This window comes from Hypanus sabinus, unplaced genomic scaffold (genome assembly GCF_030144855.1).
Source record: "Hypanus sabinus isolate sHypSab1 unplaced genomic scaffold, sHypSab1.hap1 scaffold_2101, whole genome shotgun sequence".
In the NCBI taxonomy this organism is placed as follows: Eukaryota; Metazoa; Chordata; class Chondrichthyes; order Myliobatiformes; family Dasyatidae; genus Hypanus; species Hypanus sabinus.
The window spans coordinates 1-6,764 of record NW_026780206.1 but is presented as its reverse complement, the minus strand read 5'-3'; the positions used below and the strand labels follow the sequence as shown (position 1 = coordinate 6,764).

At 44.2% G+C, this 6,764-nt stretch overlaps 1 non-coding gene across 1 annotated transcript; it reads right to left on the bottom strand.

The window, feature by feature from the left end:
* Window positions 1-5,045: 5,045 nt before the first annotated feature.
* trnaa-cgc (transfer RNA alanine (anticodon CGC)) lies at window positions 5,046-5,117 on the bottom strand. Its single transcript has one exon. It is a non-coding gene; the product is annotated as a tRNA-Ala (tRNA).
* Between the last annotated feature and the right edge of the window lie 1,647 nt (window positions 5,118-6,764).

The following is a 6,764-nucleotide window of genomic DNA, read 5'->3' as shown; positions in this document are numbered from 1 at the left end:
TACTGCTAGGATTAAAAATCGATATTTATCAAATAGTCTTACCATAGAAAGGGCTACAAGGGAAGGTTATGCATGGTCACCGCAAAGCTTCACATTATATCTGGAACCATTAGCTCAATACATCAACAAAATGAAGATATCAGGGGAATTACTATTGGATGAAAGGAGTAGAAATTGGCTTGTTACGTGGATGACATCTTGATCTATCTCGGGCAACTAACACACTCTTTATTTAAATTGATGGAATACTTTGAACAATGTGGTCACTTATCAGGATGCAAGATCAACATAGATTTAAAAAAAAACAGTTACTTTCATATAATTATAACACACCAGGAGAAATTGAAATTAAATATCCTTGGACATGGCAAACAGAGTCGTTCGAATATTGGGCATCATTATGCCAAAAGTTTTGGCAAAATTATCAGAATGCAATTATCAGCCTATATATATATATATATAAATTAAGGAAGATATAACAAGATGGAAGCGATTTTGATTGTTAGTCTCAGTTTAAGGATTGAATCTGTTAAGATGAATATACTGCCCAGACAAGTATATCTCTTTCAGATCCTACCAATAGAGATTCATCAAAATCAATTAAATGAATGGAACAAAATGTTATCAAGGTCTATTTTGCAAGATAGAAGGACTAAAGTTCGTCTCAAAAAGGTATTGAGTTCGTAGTAAAACGGGGGATGGGGCCTACATTCTCTAAGAGATAATTATTTTGCAGCAGAGTTTAAAGTTGTGATATGTTGTCGAAATCCATCATATTACTCTAAATGGAAAAAAAAACATTGAGGAGGGGATACTTCCATTCCCATACAGGCAATGTTGGCTGATAACAACAAAAGCGGAGGGAGCATCACTCCGTTTCTGACCCGGGGAGTGTGCGTTGGGACGCTGTGGAGAGAGCATCATTCTGTGTCGGACCACGGCAGTGTATGATGGGACGCGGTGCTGTGAGCTCCACTCTGTATCTGAAACCAGAACTGCATGATCTATCCCTTTAAAATGGATAGGGAGGGGGTAAAAGGGGAGGAGGGGTGGCATTACCAGTCAGGGATACTATTACAGCTGCAGAAAGTGTGGATAATGTAGCAGGATCCTCTTTTGAGATTGGATGGGTAGAAGTCAGGAACATGAAGGGAGCGGTTACTCTACAGGAGGTATTCTATAGGCCCCCTGGAAGCAGCAGATACACCGAGGAACAGATTGGGAGGCAGATTTTGGAAAGGTGCAAAAATAACAGGGTTGTTATCATGGGTGATTTTAACTTCCCTAATATTGATTGACACTTGATTAGTTCCGAAGGTTTAGACGGGGCAGAGTCTTTTGAATGTGTACAGGATGGATTCCTGTCACAGTATGTTGACAGGCCGACTAGGGTAAATGCCATACTGGATCTAGTGTTAGGTAACGAACCGGGTCAGGTCACAGATCAGTCAATGGGTGAGCATCTGGGGGACAGTGATCACCGCAAAATGGCCTTTAGCAGTATCATGGAAAAGGACAGAATCAGAGTGGACAGGATATTTTTTTAATTGGGGACGGGCAAATTATTAGGCTAAAAGGCTGGAACGCGGATACGAATGGGGATGAAGGTTTCGCAAGGAAATATACTATGAGCATGTGGTCGATGTTTAAGGTTCTTTTGCAGGATGTTAGGGATAAATTTGTCCCGGTGAGGAAAATAAAGAATGGTAGGATAAAGGAACAATGGGTGACAGGTGAAGTGGAAAATCGAGCCAGGTGGAGAAAGGCAGCATACATGAGGTTTAGGAAACAAGGATCAGATGGGTCTGTTGAGGAATATAAGGTAGCAAGAAAGGAGATAAAGAAGGGGCTGAGAAGGTCTTGGCGAGTGGGTATAGGAAAACATAAAGGCATTCTTCAATTATGTGAAGAACAAAAGGATGACAGGTATAAAGGTACGACCGATAATAGATAAAAGCGGGAAGATGTGCCTGGAGGCCGAGAAACTGAGCGAAGTCCTCAATGAATACTCATCTTCGGTATTCACTAATGAGAGGGAAATTGATGACGATGAGGACAATCTTAGTGAGTTTCATGCTCTGGAGCATGTTGATATTAAGGGAGAGGAGGTGTTGGAGTTGTTAAAATAAATTAGGACGGATAAGTCCCTGGGGCCTAACAGAATATTCTACAGGCATCTCCACGAGGCGAGGGTAGAGATTTCTGAGCCACTCGCCAGCATCTTTAAGTCCTTGTTGTCCACAGGAATGGTACTGGACAATTGGAGGGAGGCGACTGTTGTCCCGTTGTTTAAAAAGGTAGTAAGGATAGTCCGGGTAATTATAACCCAGTGAGCCTTACGTCTGTGGTGAGAAAGCTGTTGGAAAACATTCTTAGAGAAAGGATCTATGGGCATTTAGAGAATCATGGTCTGATCAGGGACAGTCAACATGGCTCTGTGAAGGGCAGATCGTGCCTACCAAGCCCAAAGAGTTCTTTGAGGAGGTGACCAGACATATAGATGAAGGTAGTGCAGTGGATGTGATCAACATGGATTTTAGTAAGGCTTTTGACAAGGTTCCACATGGTAGGCTTATTCAGAAAGTCAGAAGGCACAGGATCCAGGGAGGTTTGGCCAGGTGGATTCAGAATTGGCTTGCATGTGGAAGGCAGAGGGTTGTGGTGGTGGGTGTACTTTTAGATTGGAGGGTTGTGACTAGTAGTGTCCCACAAGGATCTGTTCTCGGACCTCTGCTTTTCGTGAGTCTTGTTAACGATCTCGATGTGGGGGTAGAAGGGTGAGTTGGCAAGTTTGCAGACGACACAAAGGTTGGTGGCGTTGCAGATAGTGTAGCGGATTGCGGAAGATTGAAGAGAGACATTGAGGCAGAAGTGGACTGAGAAGAGGCAGATGGAATTCAAAGCGGAGAAGTGTGAGGTTGTACACTTTGGAAGGACAAACTCCAAGACAGAGTACAAAGTAAATGGTAGGATACTTGGTAGTGTGGAGGAGAAGAGGGATCCTGGGAGTACATGGCCACAGAACCCTGAAAGTTGCCTCTCAGGTTGATAGGGTAGTTAAGAATGCTTATGGGGTGTTAGCTTTCATAAGTCGAGGGACAGAGATAAGAGACATGATGTAATGATGTAGTTCTATAAAACTCTGGTTTGGCCACACTTAGAGCACTGTAAAAACATAAAATGCTGGCAGAACTCATCAGGCCTGTCAGCATTTATGGGAGAAGGTAGTAACGACGTTTCCTGCCGAAACCATAGATACTATCTGGCCTGCTGACTTCTGCCAGCATGTTGTGTTTTTATTTATTTCCAGAATCCGCAATTCACTCGTGTTGCCTTTGGAGTACCGTGTCCAATTCTGGTCGCCTCACTATAGGAAGGGTGTGGAAGTATTGGAAAGGGTACAGAGGAGATTTCCCAGGATGCTCCCTGGTTGAGAGAGTAGGCATTATGATTAGAGATTAAGGGAGCTAGGGATTTACTCTTTGGAGAGAAGGAGGATGAGAGGAGACATGATAGAGGTGTATCAGGTATTAAGAGGAATAAACAGAGTAGACAGCCAGCGCCTCTTCCCCTGGGCATCGCTGCTCAGTACAAGAGGACATGGCTTTAAATTAAGGGGAGGTAAGATCAATGGGGATATTAGAGGGATGTAATGTGCTGGTCTATTCTATGTTCTATGATGGGACTCTCTGTCTCACCCCGGGAGTGCGTCTGAGACGGAGTGGAGGGAGCTTTACAGTGTAGCTGACCCTGGGATTGTGTCATCGGAAAGTGCGGAGGGAACTATTTTTGATCCCGGGGTCTGTGTTGACAGAGTGTGGACGGAAAATCATTCTCTGTCCGTACCCGGGAGGTTGTGCTGGAACAGCGTGGAGGTAGCTTCTCACTGTGTCTCTGATCTTTGTGCCCAAAAATACCCAGCTTCATCCATCGCCCAACCGGTTTTTGACTCAGTTTTTCCCCCTTCTTTCATTACCATAGTCTGCCGTGCCGGACGTTTCCCGCAGTTTTGTTGTTCATATAACACAGAAATAAAAGTCCCGATTATAACAGTGCCAGTCATTCAGTTGGTCTCAGCAGATCCGTGGCTTTTCCTTTCCCCGATTACGTTCGCCCACCTTGTCTGAAACTGAAAAATACCTCATTTTCTCTCTTTCTCAGCGGTGACGAATGAATTGTGACCGACCTGCGTGAACTTCGCAGTGGAGCAGCAAGTTGTCGCTTTATTTAACTTGCACTTTGATGTGAACAACAAGTGAAACATCCCGGTTCCTGGGTTCACAAAGCGATCCGGAGATTCGCAGTGAGATCCGTGAGGCAGCCACCGGCCACTAGAGGGCACCGCGGGTCTGGGTACTGTGTAGCAGCGCACAACACTTCCAAGTTCAAGGTCAATTCATTACCAAAACACAGATATGCTACCATTAGATGCATTTCCTTGCAGGGATTTACAGTAAGTGCAAAGAAACAGAACATAATCAATGAAAGAGTGCACACAAGACAGACAATCAAAGCAAAAATACATAACAGACTGTGAAGATACTAAATCGTAAAATAAAAATAATATGAATATAAAGTTAACTAATGGGGGAGCATCCTTTCATGGAAAATATCCACATGTTCTGAGCAGGCAAGATGTGAAGAAGTAAACGTGGAACGCTTGGCTCAGAGTTGCTGACCTCTTCCCAGAAACAGAGGGGTACCTTGTGGCCAGGTAGTTAACAGAAAAAAAATATTAGAAATACATAATAAACGTCCTACAAATTAATGACGATAAATGCCGAAAATGACAAGAGCCACCAGGAATAATCCAACACATTACAGGATTGAGCAACAGTTTAACCCAATCTGATTACTTACACAGGGACAATCAATTGACAAATATTAGTCACCAAAATCTTGCTTTAAAATACAAACTCATAAAAGACACAACACCTCACTATAAATACAAACCTGTTCTAGTTTAGATTTAGAATCGTACACATTCGAGAACCTGATGATTCCTTTGACATTTGGCGTTGTTCAAAATTCAATGCTCACTCGCGTAGTGATGCCGGGGATTGAACCCGGGACCTCATACATGCGAAGCATGCGCTCTTCAACTGAGCTACATCCCCACTTAAAATGTGAACGTGTTTAGGTCCAATCCTTCCTGCATAGGACACTTGAGCAGTGCAACACAGACAATGGCTGACGTCACAGTCACTCGGCCCGAATCTGTACCACCATTCAGTGCGATCATCCCTGATCCTTGTTCAGTTCTCTTCCCAGTCACCATGATAAATTTTGTGGAATGAATCCAATTAGACTCCAGCAGAATGATCACGGAAAAAGAAAGCACGCACCACATTCTGAAGGGTAGTTTGAATGGTTTCCTGGTGAAAAAAGATGGACGCTTACCTCACAATCTACCTCGTTATGACACGCCACCTTAATATTTACCCGCACTGTGCTTTCTCTGTCGCTGTTGCACTTTATTCTGTATTTTATTATTGATTTACTTACTCTCTCAATGCACTGTGTAATGATATGATGTCTCTGAAGGAGAAGCATTTTGTCACATATTGTACCTGAGTACGTGACGGGAATAAAACAATTTTAATCCCCACTGAACTCTGTACGGCAGCAGAAATGGAGCATCACCCTCCGTCCCCTCACCCACACCATTCTGCCGCCCTTCCCCCGGACAGAACAGCCTATCCTAGCGGTCAATGAAATGCCCCGAAAAAGCTGCTGAATCATCAAACACCCTGGGTAGGCTGGAACTACCAACATTCCGGTTAAGAGACGAACGCGCTCAGCGATTGGGAGTGAAAGAAGGATTAAATGGCCCATTTCTTCGCTGGAAGATGTTGACTAGTAATCTGTGCTAGGACCCGGCTTTTCACAATCTGCGTGAATGATTTCCATGAGTTTGCCGTTGACACTATGAAAAGAAAACTTCAGGAAGAATTTTTTGTCGAAATTAGAAGCTTCGCATGATATTCCCAATAAATTCATAGCGCATCTGCAAACGATTCGGCAAGGACTGCACACTCCTCACAACTGGCAGGTCAGTAAGAAGGGCATTTTACGTGGAACTTGGTCACTGTGTCCCAGAGCCTATGGGGAGCGTATCGATCCCGGGTCTGAGAGAACAGGACAATAGCGGAAGTAAAATCTGAAACTACCGGAAATATTCCACAGATCAGACAGCGTCTGCGGAGATGGAATCAGAGTTCACGTTTCAGGTCGATGACCTTTCACCCTGAGCTGTGGGCGCGCAGTTGGAGCAGGGAATTTCACTCTGTCTCTGCACGGCGGCCTGAACTGGGCCAAGGCGTCAGTTTCCCTCTCTTCCTCCTCTCTGACTCGGTGAACCTTAGTCCTTAAATCGAGCATCAGACTCGCCTTTGCTAAAAACCTAAAGTATAGCAGAGGTGGGTGATGCAATATTTTAGCGAACATTGGACTCTGTCACTGAATGGCGCAGTTACACAGAGTCGCTGAGAGGATATCTGAAGAAGCAAAACACCTATCGGGAGATTCTCCCTTCCCGGGATCACTGCAGACCGAACTGTTCCACATCACCAGTGAACTGATCATTTTTACCCCATGAAAATCCGGTTTGAAATCTCATTTAATATGGAAACAGCAAAATTAATTCTTCGTCGCGGAGATGTGACCCCGTCTGTTCCGTGACGGGCGGGTATACTAACCATGAGGAGAAACCAGCACGAAAGTGCGATCTGTCATTTGAGGTCTCACGGGATCAAACAGATTTC